Source organism: Acipenser ruthenus, chromosome 6 (assembly GCF_902713425.1).
Source record: "Acipenser ruthenus chromosome 6, fAciRut3.2 maternal haplotype, whole genome shotgun sequence".
NCBI classification, from domain to species: domain Eukaryota; kingdom Metazoa; phylum Chordata; class Actinopteri; order Acipenseriformes; family Acipenseridae; genus Acipenser; species Acipenser ruthenus.
In genome coordinates, this window is record NC_081194.1 from 53,803,762 (window position 1) to 53,818,405 (window position 14,644).

At 36.5% G+C, this 14,644-nt stretch overlaps 1 protein-coding gene across 4 annotated transcripts in view; it reads right to left on the minus strand.

The window, feature by feature from the left end:
• The window catches only part of LOC117411414 (spectrin beta chain, non-erythrocytic 1), a 130,439-nt gene extending 116,050 nt beyond the window's left edge, over positions 1-14,389 (minus strand). The window contains exons 1-3 of one of the 4 annotated variants that reach the window (XM_059025511.1): positions 14,226-14,389; positions 13,458-13,519; positions 13,220-13,257 (exon numbers count right to left, since the gene is read on the minus strand). The gene's annotated coding sequence lies outside the window, so the exon portion shown is untranslated. The remainder of the gene's footprint in view (positions 1-13,219; positions 13,258-13,457; positions 13,520-14,225) is intronic. The other 3 variants (XM_059025512.1, XM_059025510.1, XM_059025515.1) reach the window with 3 other exon arrangements.
• Positions 14,390-14,644: the final 255 nt, after the last annotated feature.

Consider the following 14,644-nt stretch of genomic DNA (forward strand, 5'->3'; position numbering starts at 1 on the left):
TTATATTAGGCCTTTAACTTACACAATGTTAGCTGAACCGACACAACCTAGTGTATTAATTACATGCAAGTCTTTCTTTCATCTGGTCATTTAATTTCTTATATTTAGTGATGCAGATTTAAAAGTCCGATTTTATTTTTATTTTTTAATAATAAATGACCAGATGAACATAAATCCTAAATTAAAAAGTTTTATTTTGATAAAGTATTACTTGCGTTTCAGCTTCTGTTTCATTCATTAATGTGAAGGGGTGCTTTCTTTTTAGGTGTTCAAGCAGAACTGTGCCGTTAAGAAATCATTGACTGTTTGCATAAAAAGCAAGTCACCATGCCAGTGTTTCCATCTGGAGGAAGGAAAACAATCCATCCTTTTGACTTCCTTTGATTCGCTCCTTTTAGAGGAAACAAACAGCTGGATGCAGACCAGTCTTTGCTTTTCACGTTCCAGGACGAAGACCTCACGCCCGCCATTTCAATATTAACAAACGTTATTAAGACACGTCAAAACAACAAAACAACCATTGGAGTCTCTGTATGAGACAAAATGAGTTAAATGTATTCACATTAGGTTCAGGGTTTTCAAAAAGATATTACAAATAACTGAGTTACGCATAAATATGTAAAAATATACACACGCATATCTATGGCTTATGATAATATAGCTAGTAATTAAACCATATTTTATGTTTTATTATTTTTACTGTAAAGGTTGTATTTAAATCACAGGCAGATCAATGTAATGTAAAGCATCCAGACATGATAAATAACAAAAGCAAGAAAAGTATCAACATTAAATACCAATAAAAAACACACATATAGTGCCTATAGTAAGTATTCACCCCCATTGGACGTTTTCAGTTTGTTGTGTTACAACCTGAAATCTTGATGCATTTAAATGGGCTTTTTTCCTTTGATTTACACAACCTACTCAACACTTTCAATGTATGAAAAAATGGGGGGGGTAAAAAAACAAATAAATTAAAAATAAAAACCTGAAAAGTCTTCATTAGATAAGTATTCACCCCCTTTGCTATGACACTCCTAAAATAAGCTCAGTTGCAACCAATTGCCGTCAGAATTCACACAATAAGTTAAATTGAGTCCATCTATGTGCAATAAAAGTGGTTCATATGAGTTCAGATTAAATACACCTGTCTCTATAAGGTCCCACAGTTGGGTAGAACATTCAAAGCAAAGATACTACCATGAAGACCAAGGAGCTTTCAAAACAACTCCGGGATAAAGTTGTGGAAAGGCACAGATCAGGTGAGGGGTATAAAAAGATTTCAAAGGCATTGAATATCCCTGGGAGCACAGTCGATCATTAAGAAGTGGAAGGTGGAAGGTATACGGCACCACCCAGAATCTGCTTAAAGCAGGCCGTCCTCCCAAACTGAGCAGCCGGGTAAGAAGGACATTGGTCAGAGAAGCCAGCAAGAGGCCAATGACAACTCTGAAAGACCTACAGCAATCCATGGCTGAGGTGGGAGAAACTGTCCATTTGTCAACAATAGCTCAGATACTCCACAAATCTGGCCTGTATGGTAGAGTGGCAAAAACGGAAGCCATTTCTGAAAAAAAGCCCATGTAAAATCCTGCTTGGAATTTGCAAAAAGGCATGTGGGAGACTCTGAAAAGATGTGGCAAAAGATTCTGTGGTCCAATGAAACAAAAATTGAACTATTTGGCCTAAATGCAAAGTGTTATGTCTGGCGCAAACCCAACACAGCACATCACCCAGGTAACACCATCCCTACTGTGAAGCATGGTGGTGGCAGCATCATGCTATTATTCATCGATGACGGCAAAATTTGCGATTAATCGATGAATTTGAATTATCATTGCAGCACTAGTTGCCACTGATCATTACGGGTACGGGTTAATAGCAGATCAGTATGGGCCAAGCATATATTAAAATATATTTAGGTTTTGGTTGCTCAGGCCAATTGGTGATTAAAAATGTATTGGATTCAACATCTGTTAACCATTCCAAGCGTGTGTTTTCTCCTTAAAAATGGAGCAGTGACTTGCTCTTAAAAGCCAACTCAAAAGTTCCAAGGACTGCAATGTTTAAAACCTTTCTGTGCACTTTCCTAGTCATACAGTCTTGCTTGTCAACAGTAAGTTTAACATAACAATGATGTTAAGTTTAACAATTGTGGGTTTAAAGTTATGGATGATTTACACACTCAGCTTGTCTTGTTAAAGCTGTGTCATTGCTGATACAAAAGAGAAAATTTCAACATATCCCACTGCTGTGATCTTAAAAGACTGTATAACTGAAGTCTTAATTACTGTTCCTATCAGCACAGATCAAATCTCAGATGAAATGCCAGCAACTCTGAATGCTGGCACCACAAGAAAGGGCACTATATAATGATTTAATTGCCTAATAGTGCATGCATTTGATGATGAATACATCTCATGATTGAATTCTGAGCTCACTGACATCCGCTGTGGACCCACCACATAATATCCCTTTTTCCAGGGAAATTAAATTCCAGGGAAATTAATTTCGACTATCTTGCCTTCTTGCAGAGTTTTCAAAATAAGCCGGAGACCGGCGAGATCCACTGTCTAAAGGTTGGTTTATACTTCTCTCGCAGACAAAAGCCGTACGTCAGCTGCAGACACTTCTATGGGTGCGCCAGAAGGACTGAAGCACCCCCGAGTTCGCAGACTTTTTGACGTATTAAAGTGGTCGTAGCGGTCGGTCATACTTTCAGCCAGACTGCCGGTGTCGACTTGACTAGGGTTGCCAACAGGTTCCACAATCCCGCAACACTTTGAGACGGGATTTTAAAATTGCCCATCTCATGAATGAAGTGAATAAAAAATTGGCTCATATATATTTTTATGAACAAACAAGTAAAACTGATCAGCTGTTCTCCATATTGCCTCCGATCAGACGTATTGAACACCTGAGCAACGTTACTGATTTGATGGGAAAAGTAATTGCATACAGAAAATAAATTGCAATGTTAACTTATTAGTGACTCAAATATATAAAAAGAATAACAATACTACAAATAAAAATACATTGTATACTTTATTATTGTTATTATTATACAAGTGGTTGCTGTGCATGGTAGCATGTAAGCACCAATATTCATTTAAGCAAAGGTTCATTTACGCTTTAATTTCATTCAGTTTAGAGGCAAGTTTAAAATCCTGTTCTGTTGTTCATGTTTATTGGGTTCCTCAAAAACTTGCTCTATCGCGCTTCACTGGCTTGCGACCATGCAACAAATGTTGGATTTTTTCAACATCATCCGACCCTGTGCGTTTTGCGGTCGCAGACACACAAGAAAAGGCTGTACGACTTTCCAAAAAAGACGCAGCTCGCGGCAGTGCGGATTATGTCATTCCGACCATCGGAGACCACTGACTGAGACCAAAAATTGGGTCGCAGTCGGAAGCATAAACCAGCCTTAATACCATATTTGCGCCGGCTAGGCCTACTTTTTTTTTGCTTTGCTAAGAAAGACGCAATTTCTGCCCTGAACTTGGAAACAATCTGATACAACTGAAATAATGTTACAGTATTTGCTGTTGCTTTGATTACAAACCGATCACCCTAGAGGAAAATCGGTGACAATTGTGTGGACCTAATTAAAACAGATAGGGTCATCCTTGTTAGACATGAGACTTATCACAGCAAGGTAATCCAAAGTTGCTATTTATTTGTTTTAAATGGTTTTAAAATGTGGTTTTACAGTACATTAAGCAAGTATATTCCAGAATTTTACCCAAAGAATGGTATTGCACTGTACTTGTGACCCTAATGCATTTAAAGTATGGTCCAAAGTATAGCCTAACTTGCATTAATCTCTTACAATAAATACACATATTCATGTTCCCAAGGGCACCATCAGTTAAGTCATCGGGTATTTATCAAATGACAGCTGAAGAAACATCCTTGAAATTGCAGAAATGTCGGCACATCATTCCAGAATTCCCAACTGGCAATCCCTCTACATTCCTTGCCATGTGGTTCTCACCTTTCTATTCCAACATTGTCAGCTGTCCCCCAACAGTCATAGCGCTGTCTCAGACTCTCAGTAACTGGTCAACCACAATACCCGGGTGACGACCCCCTATTACAAACATACACTGCAGGAATTCATCTGTTGTTTCAATAGGTTAAAACCTATGCCCTGACCAGCAAGCAACATTGTACAGGGGTGTGCAATTTTTGAAAAAAACTTGGCCAAGGGACAAAATATTACAAAAATCTACTTGCCCCCTCCCCATCGCACAAAATCCACACAAAGTAGAATATAACTTGTAGGATTTTTTTAACAGTGAACACAATCAATCAATTAGTGATTAACAGGGGCGTATCTAGCCTGTAGCTTGACGGATTCACTAAATTCTTCAAGATACACAAAAGGTTCCCTGTGACCCCACCTCACCTCAACAAATGCATAACATACTTTAAAGGAAATGTTCCTTTCAGTGCAGTTTGGAACACGACTAATACGCAATACTTGGGAGTTATTCAAATATAAAACTAGCTTTTGCCTATTTGTCTTTTTTTCCCACTCTTTCTCTATAACTGAATCCAACTCCTGATGTACAGGTGTTTTAGTTTGTTGCACCACAGTTACGAAATCATTGCCAACTACTGCTGCTTTGTGGAATTCTGATTTTTCTTGAAGTTTTCAGTTTTGTAACTGCTGAACCCCAGATTTTTAAAAGGACTTGTGTATAACCCATCAGGCTTCTCTGCATTGTGTACTGTTTTTCTACCAAAATGCATGCAATATTTACAGCAGGTTGCATCAAATTCTGCAAAGACAAAACATATTTTTTCTTTTGTTCATTTGTATTATGTACTTATTATTTTAAAACAGTGTACAAGATTTTGCAGCTATTTTTCTCTCATCTAACATCTTGTCCCATGATGGCTAACTGGAACACTGCTGCAGTAGGGTGATCCTGGTTTTATACCCTGAATGCTTTTTTTGAGGGAGGACAACATTCTTTCTCTGCACTATTCTCACTGAAAATACATACATAAATGAATTAATACATAAACACATTGCCATGAGATTTACAGTCTATTTTAAAATAATAAAATATTGTACAGATAATCTCATATATAAGCATTTCATTATAAACATATTTGACAAATCTTATATTTATATATATATATATATATATATATATATATATATATATATATATATATATATATATATATATATATATATATATATAGCGTTTAAATCTAAAAAAAATGTAAATATGGTAAATAGCAAACTAGGTTACCAACACTAAAAAAATACATTTGCCAGGGTAAGTTTGTCTTGAAATGTTTCTAAACAGTAAAGTTCATGTTTAAAAAATAAAAAAACATCCCACTGTATACTGTACACTCTTGACCACAAAGTTGACTCAAGAATAATTTAATGAAAATTACACAACACGATTTTTTTCTAATCCTCCAATACCTTACCAACTATGGTGTTTTTTGTTGTTGTAAACTTTCCTAGATTGCTCCATTTAAATGTCAGGTTCATGCACTAAGAAAGCAACATCACATATTTGCTAATTTACAAAAAACATAACTAATACCTTAAATTTAAAAGAGGCTCTCTTGACAGCCATTTCTGGGTTTCTTTGTAACCAATAGAAGATCAGCTTTTCCCACAGCCAGCCAATCTGAAGTGATAGGGGTGGGACGTAACGTTTTAAAATGTTTGTTTGTAGGTGTTAGACTTAAGAACATAAGGTTTACAGACGAGAGGAGGCCATTCGGCCCATCTTGCTCGTTTGGTTGTTAGTAGCTTATTGATCCCAGAATCTCATCAGCAGCTTCTTGAAGGATCCCAGGGTGTCAGCTTCAACAACATTACTGGGGAGTTGGTTCCAGACCTTCACAATTCTCTGTGTAAAAAAGTGCCTCCTATTTTCTGTTCTGAATGCCCCTTTATCTAATCTCCATTTGTGACCCCTGGTCCTTGTTTCTTTTTTCAGGTCGAAAAAGTCCCCTGGGTCGACATTATCACTACCTTTTAGAATTTTGAATGCTTTCGCAATTCATTTTTCAGAACCTTGTGTGGCTCTCTAGAAATATACCCGGAGTGTCTTTCTAGCAACAGAATGAACATAGGAAAAATAAATAAATAAAAACTACTTGTCTGACGGGCAAAGTATAACAGCAAACGTCTAGTGATACGAATTGCACACCCATGATGTAATACGGAAACTGCTGCTATTGCTTTCTAAACATGACTCGTACCCTTATGCTTAAAAGAAAAAATGGAAATGGATACTTGAATACACATACAGTGAAAAAAATAACAGGAATGAGACAGCATTGGTGTGGTTGGGGTTTAAGCCAATAGCAACTGGTTCATTTAAACAGCTCAAGTCTACTGTGGGCCTATAAAAACAGAAGCTGAAATCCATTTAGATTGGATGGAGCATGAATAAAAGGCCCAAAACATATAGCTACTGTATGTGTTTTAAACATTTTAGAACTGGGGTTATATGTTTAAAAATCCCAGTAGTCTGTCCCCTGTAAAACTAGAAAAGACAAAGAAAGTAACTAGAAAAAAGTTTATGGCTGGGAGTGCTAGTATTTTAAAGAACCAACAAAACTATGAATTTGCAGTTTATTAGTGATTTTTACAGCAACATCTCAAATCCAGGGTTTATGAATTTAAATTTTAGATTGTACTGTAACTTTCCACCACTAAGTTTTCAAAACTATTTTGAATGCATAAATGTATATGGCTATTTAGTGAAGTAAGGTGAAAGGATATATAGGCTAAAGTTCCCAAGAGCGCAGGTGAAGTGATGGTGACTACCTTTTGTGGAGCAGAAGTCTATATTTAGAAGTTGCGTTAGTGGCTGCGCTGGTTTCTGTCGCAATGTTCCATTTACTATCTCCTGGCAGCACTCCAGCACATTCTAGCCTGGTATCTAAAGCCCTGGTGGGATTCAAACCCACTTATCTCCAATACACAGTCAGAGAGTTTTCCATATTACAAGGTGACCCACCCTCGTCTAGCACAGATACAGTCAAATCTGCACTAACTTGGCCTACAACCAGTACAGTAAATGAATGGCCCATTTTGTCAAATTAATTGAAAAAAAAATATTCACTTGAATGCCACAACTTTAAATAATCACAGAAAGTACATTGTGCAAAGTAATTATTACCAGGATTTCAAAGAACGACATTTGAATGACCCTCAAAAGCTTCTCCGTGATATTTTCATTTAAATGCATGCAAAGAGCAGATATTTTGCACTAGGGGTGTTAATCATTTAGAGCAGGGGTTCCCAAAGTGCAGCCCGAGGGCACTGTCTGTGGCCCTCGTCAAACATTGACTAAGATTGTTCTATATTTTCTTGGAATTAAAAGATTTGGGCCATTACAAGTTAATTTTCTGCTCAATATCAGTCCAAGCAGCACACATCGCAGCGTGGCACTACTGTAGCTTTAAAAACAAGACACTATAATAATAATAATAATAATAATAATAATAATAATGTCACTTTCATTAACATGCACACTATAATAATCACGTTAAGCCCTAAAAATAACCTGCTTAATGCGAAAAGCACTTAACGTGGCTAATGTACTGAAATACAAAACAAATGCTTCTAATGCTTAAGATTATAACTGCTAAATTAGTTAGGTATGTTACATTTTTCATATAAAGTACAGTATTACAAAACATGTATGTACATTGAATACAATATATCTATATATCTGTTTTGTGTTCTTTGCAAATAAAATCATATTAATGCTCAAATATTCCTTAAATAAAATACAGCTTTCTTCTGTTGAGAAAGTGGTTAAAAAAAAAAAAAACTTATTTTGTGAAATCATAAAAAGACAGTTAATCTCAACCCAATTCTGAACAGAGACTAGAAATACACGATGTTTAATATCAATGTGTTGCTTGCCCAAGCACTGTAAACAGAGCCACTTATTCAACACGAAATAAGCGGACATGGATACATATCTGTTATTAAAAGTGTCTTACAACAGACAGACCAAAACAAAAATGCATAATTTCTGTCTTAAAGTAGAGGTCCAAAAATCTTGAAGGACATTGAAAGATTATAAGCAAATCTTTCAAATACAATGCTATAGTATAGATATTGTTGATTATGAACTACAACACATGAAGTACTTCAGTAACAGGAACCAGCAGAATCTGGCATTTAAGATCAGTATTTAACACATTAAAAGGGAGAGCAGCGAGAAAGATTTTGCTTTTGCTAACATGAGGTAAACAAAAGTGGGTTTTAAAACCTTGGTTAGCACTAATGCAGAATCAGAAAGGTTCTTAAAGACGCATGTATTCTTCAACAATAAAGCCTAATGTACATCTGTAGTACCCTGCCAGAAACCTTATGTAAAGGGATCAATAGAAGCAAATGGATGTTGTGCTTACTCAGCAAAGCAGCAAGATCAATTACTTTTATTACTAATAATATATGTTCATTAGTTAGCAAACATATTATTGCAAAAATAAAAAATTAAATTGGGTATATTGTAAGGACGCCATATATATTTGGTGGGACCAAAGATCACTGCCCCTTAACTATATTATACCCCCAGGGTTTACCATTACGTTTGTATTGACCCCTCTTACTACCTTTAGTAATATCTATAAAAACACAGTGAAAAGAGGTCCTCTGTAAAGCAGATTTATAAGTTTTGGGTGGTAGAAATAAGGAATTTATACTTTTTTACTGTTTATTAATTTAAAACTAAAAAAAAATCCAGGATTACTGTCAAGTAGCCAAAAACTACTTTTACATGGCACTCAGACTGATACACCTCTGCTTTTCAAAAAACTACTGGTTAATTTATTTATATATATATATTTATTTTATATATATATATATATATATATATATATATATATATATATATATATATATATATATATGCACACACACTGCTGTGCAAAAGTCTTACACATGTTGCATTTTTCTACTTTGATGCATTATGAGCATCAACAATTTACTCAAAGCCTCCACTAGTGTTTTCTACTATTATAACAACCTTGACTTACATAAAGAAGGAAAAACATTGAGTGAAATAGCTCGCATCACTTGATTTTCAAGGTGTGGTATCTGAAGCATAATCAACAAGTACAGAGAAACATCATCTGTAATTGACAAACCCAGGACTGGAAGACCCAAAAACCTGTCTAACAAGGATGAGCAATACTTGATAATACCCTTAAGGAATAGAAAGAAGACAAGCTTTGAATTGAAACACGTTTTTTAATTGTAAAAATTACAATTAAAAAACATGTTTCTGCCAACAGGCCTTCAATTCATTCAGCCACAGAAGGTAGAGGTCTCGTTGTCCATCAAATCAACAGTACGAAGGTCACTCTTGAAATCAGGACTTAAAGGATGTGTTGCAGTAAGAATACCTCTGTTAAGAAAGGGGAACAAGACTAAAGGCTAAAATATGCTCAAGAACACAGAACTGTGGACCATGGAACAATGGTCAAAGGTGCTTTGGACTGTTGATGGATGGACAACGACACCTGTGCTTTCTGCCAATTATGTTGTCAATTCAACGCTTGTCTTCTTTCTATTCCTTAAGGATATTATCTTCAAGTATTGATCATCCTTGTTAGACAGTGTTTTGGGTCTTCCAGTCCTGGGTTTGTCAATTGCAGATGTTTCTCTGTACATGTTGATTATGCTTCAGATACCACACCTTGAAAATCTAGTGATGCGAGCTATTTCACTCAATGCTTTTCCTTCTTTAGCAAGTCAAGGTTGTTCTAATAGTAGAAAACACTAGTGAAGGCTTTGGAATAAATTGTTGTTGCTCATAATGCAGAGTAGAAAAATGCAACATGTGTAAGACTTTTGCACAGCAGTGTATATGCACTGGGACAAAATGTGGGATTTTCAAGTTCGGATATTCGCTCGTAATTTAAATATTCGTTTGGGAATTCGTTAGTTTTTCAAAAAGTAATAAAAGCCATTATATTGCTCCGAATGCAGGTAGAGACAGCATAGCACCAGGGTCAGGGGGCGTGGCCGTGTCCCCTGTGTGTGTGACTTTATTTTACAGCAAGACCTTACAATATGTAACACGTTAAAATAGAAAAATATCCCATGAGTAAACAATAAGTTGTGTAGGACTTACTTTACCCCAGTGAATTAACTACAAAACAAAAGGATGCCAAAGAGCAGTTCAAGTTAAACGCTGTTGTTTATTCTCGAAATAAATAGTACATAAAGTTGACACCGCATTTACTTCATGTATTTTTTCATTTCTTCACAGTAAACAAACAGTGGCCATAGAGTTTTCATAAAGTAATAACATGAGGTTTACTTGTGCCTTTTTGTAGCTGAACAAGCAAACGAAAACTGAAATTTAACTTTAAACACTTCAAATAAAACAAACATGGAAATGGCGTAAAATGAAGTGGGAAAACTCACCGTTTTGGTTCTCATTTATTACTTTCCACATAACAGAAAGTCGCAACAAAATATATATAATATATACAATCTATATAAAAATCACTACACAACAGTTTCAGGAAGTTGGGTACTGTTTAAGCGAAGCATTTCAGAATGGCGTTAGGCGTTATTTTTCATTTGCCATTTTTTTAAACTGTAGCGCAAATTCTGGTGAGACGGTAAATAAGTATATATTTTTATATATATATATATATATATTATATATATATATATATATATATATTTTTTTTTTTTTTTGCTTCGCTCCCCCTGAGTAATCGGACATCACTGCGCCGGTCCCCAGTGGCAGACCTCTGCCCGCTGCTGCAGCCATCTGTTTGGTTGCCCCGGCCATCGTTTTGGTTGCCCCAGTCAACCCGGTGGGGTCCCTCGTCGCCGGTTCACGGTCCCTACCTGGCACCGCCGGAAGAGGAACCAAACCTCCCTCAAGTTCGCCAGAGGAAGAGGGTGAAGATGGGTGGTTGTGCTTTAAGGGTGGAGAGAAGTGGCCTTGATATGGCCACTTCTCTTAAAAAGACATGGGGTAGGATGTGTGAGGGGGGTGGGTGGAGAACAGGACTACACCTCCCAGAAGGACACGGGCTGAAGAGTCCTAATATGATCATTGTTTCTGATTATTGTTTAATTGTTAATTATCACCCTCACCTGATAAGGATTGTAATTAGTGCCAGGTGCAGGGTTTAAAAAGCATGCAGCCAGTCTGTTCTGAGCTGCTGTGTGCGAAAAAGCCCGCTGATAGTGTGTTCAAGCGTATTGAAAGGCAAAGGTACTGTGTATAGCCTTTTTGTGAATCGTGTTTTCTGTAAACCTGCGAGTTTTTTGTTTAGTTTTTTTTAACAGGTAAACAGCTTAGCTGTCCTGTTTGAGTTTAGTTAGTGCTCAAAAAGGAGCTAGGTGTTTATTTTGTTTTATTTAATTCTTGTTTATTAAAAAAAAAAATAGCGCATAAGCGCTTTGAAAACTCAATTTCTCTGTGTGCTGGGCAACGAACGTGAGTGAGTGGTCGCTCGATCACAATATATACATACACACATACATAATATGACACACACAAATCATTAAATACTGTAGATATTAGCAAATCTGTTTAAAATTTAAAGGCTATCCTTGTCAAAAGATGACATGTAACCTCCAAAGAAAAATGGAATGCAGGATCTTGTAAATGTCTTTCAAACAACCTTCAAACACTTGCAATTTCCTATAATCTTTCTTTTTACAAACAAATAGGAAAACACATGGGTGATCTGCAAACCCTTGCACAGAGTTGTTTTCTTTTAATTACATCCAAGGATGAAGCCTTGGTTCAGGATTTTCTCTTATTGTTAACTTGAAAGGCACAGTCTCCTACAGTAAGTGTTGAAGATCTCACTAGACATGAATGACCATATGGTAACATTCAAACAGGTGTTGTGGGGTCATGCAGGGCTTTCAGCTGTTCCACAACTGTGTTTTCTTCTGACAACTGCCATGAATGAATAAACCTGTGCTAAATTTAACACCAGCAGAATGTGTTCAACACCATCCCACTATGATAGTGTAGCCTGGTTACTCTCATGCAGCAAGGGAATGCAACAGTTTTGATTGATTAAAAACCAGCCTCTGAGTACAATGAGATCAAGCTTTACTGTGCCAATAACAGCAGCAATGTTTATTAAAGTACTCTCAAGACATATATTGTTAAATTAATATTAGCAACCAATAATCAAACAGGTATGAAAGTATTATAGCCTTTTACAAAATTAAGATTGACCTATTCTCACAAAATAGGTGACCCTTAAAAAAAAAAAAACTGTCAATATTATTGCAATCTCACAATATATGGAGAGCGCCACTTGAATATAAAACCACAAGTTTCCAAGCAGACTATAGATAAGTTACGGCATCATTAGTCCTTTACAATATTTTCTTGCAGAATGCAAATCAGCTCAAATACATTTTTTTAAAATACATTGTTCACATTATGTGATTATAATTTTGTAACAAGAAGAATACATTGTTTATTAGGCCAGAGTTACTGGATTCTGAAGGTCAAAGCACAGCTGTGTAAGGCAGGAGTTTATTGTGGCTTCAAGAATTACCAACATGCGCTTGATCAGTAAATCATCCATCATACTGTATAAATGTACGCAAAGGGCTCCACCTGAATGCCTTGCTTTGCTTGTTGTTACAGTTAAATCAGATGACCCTATGTACTCTGTAGTCTAATTAACTACAGGAAGCAAATACTGTAATGCTTCTTGAAAAATAAAACAAAAGCAGTTAACGACCAAAACCCCAACCCACCACAAAAGCAGTTAACGACCCCCCCACCCACCCACCCCCCCAAAAAAAGGCCAGTAAAAACCATAAACCACAGAGAGTATTAAGCTTTTAAGATGGACGAATTGTACAATTTGTTCTATATTAAAGTATTAAACGAGAATGAAACGCATACGACTTCTATTAACACAGTTACTGTAACCCCTCCCCAGTCATGGTAGCAGTGTCATATTACTGTTCTACAGCCGCAGACTGGACTCCATCGGACCGCATTAGAGCTGCAGCGCTGTAAACAGCACAGCACACCTCCTACAACAAACACACACACACAATGCCAAACAACATAAAACAGAAAATCTGTCAGGTACAGTATGCCGAGATTACAATCGCACACCATTTAACCAAAGCAGGGCAGCTCAACATACAAAATTAAACATATAAGAGAACAGTCTCTGGAAAAAAAATACAATTACTCACTGGCAGGGTATTTTGGTGTCCCTGGGGGACTGCGTAAACTGTGGGAAATACCAGGCAAAAAAAACGAAAAAAAAACAAAAAACTATTTAGATCAAAAGAAAAAAAGTTTCGTTATTTAATTGAAATAAAACAAATAAACACTCCATATTAATTCCATAAATAAAATATACGTCAAGCATTATACAATAAAACTACTGCATGGTATACCATAGTATGACCTAGTAGAACTGTACCCTACCTGTATCTCGTAACGGAACTGCAGTAAGATCAAGAACGAGGTAACTGCAGTATTCTTGGACACTGGACGAAAAAGGCATAAAAAATGCAATATTATTAGAGCAAACCTGTTGGGGTAAAACAAATCCTTGAAATAAGCACGAAATAGCTTATCTGTTTTAGTGGTTGTACGCCCTCTGAACACAACCTCCTCAAGCAGTCTCTGGCTGCGCCTAGCAACTGGATCAGAACGGCCACGCCTGTGCATCCTGGCTCTGTACCGTTACTTATTAACCTGTTATGAAACGTCCATCTTTCCTGTGTCGACATGGTTTACTCTGGGAAATACAGGCTAATAATCAATTTATATATATATATATCCGCATCTGTACTTCAAAGTCCTGCTTTTTCACCTTCGGAGACAGGATTAAAAGACAGAAGACCTGTGTTGTCTAGGAAACCGCAATTTATATATATATATATATATATATATATATATATATATATATATATATATATATATATATAAATCTGCAATCTCATGCAACATCAATTTGAACCTACCTATTTTCACCATCCTTTGGTTAAAATACATGACCATTTAATTTTAAACCCGTTAGAAAGCTGTTGACTACTTTCAAACGTTCATTAAAATAAAGCCATTTTTATCTCCAATAATAAAAACAACGGTGTTACATAGCCTATGGTGTGTTTAACGGCCCCATTTTGACTGCAGCGCTCGAAAGAAAGACTAGACATACCTTTTCTAAAGCAAAATGTACTTACTTACCGATCAATAAATATTTATCAAAATGCAGCAACCAGGCAGTCTACAACAAGCAAAGAAGAGAGTGGATGAAACACAGGGAGTGACTGCAGGAATCCTGACTGCCTGCTGCTGATAGCTTCTCCAGCAACGTCAATTGCTCTGCACTGACTGATTCCCGAGAAGGGCGGAGGGATATCACTCCACCAGCAGCACTTTACACACGAAAAAGCAGTCCCTTATTTACGCGCAGGCAAACTACATGCCTATTAGCAGAATACCAAAAAAAAAAAGGTTTCTCGTCGTAAATTCCTAGGACACTGTATGAGTGTGGTTTCCAAGCAACATGTTTCTGATCATGGATTTTCAGAAAAAAAATACAGAAAAATGTATTACAGATGGAGGAGTCTGTATTAGTAGGAGTGATGCGCCCTGTTGCTACA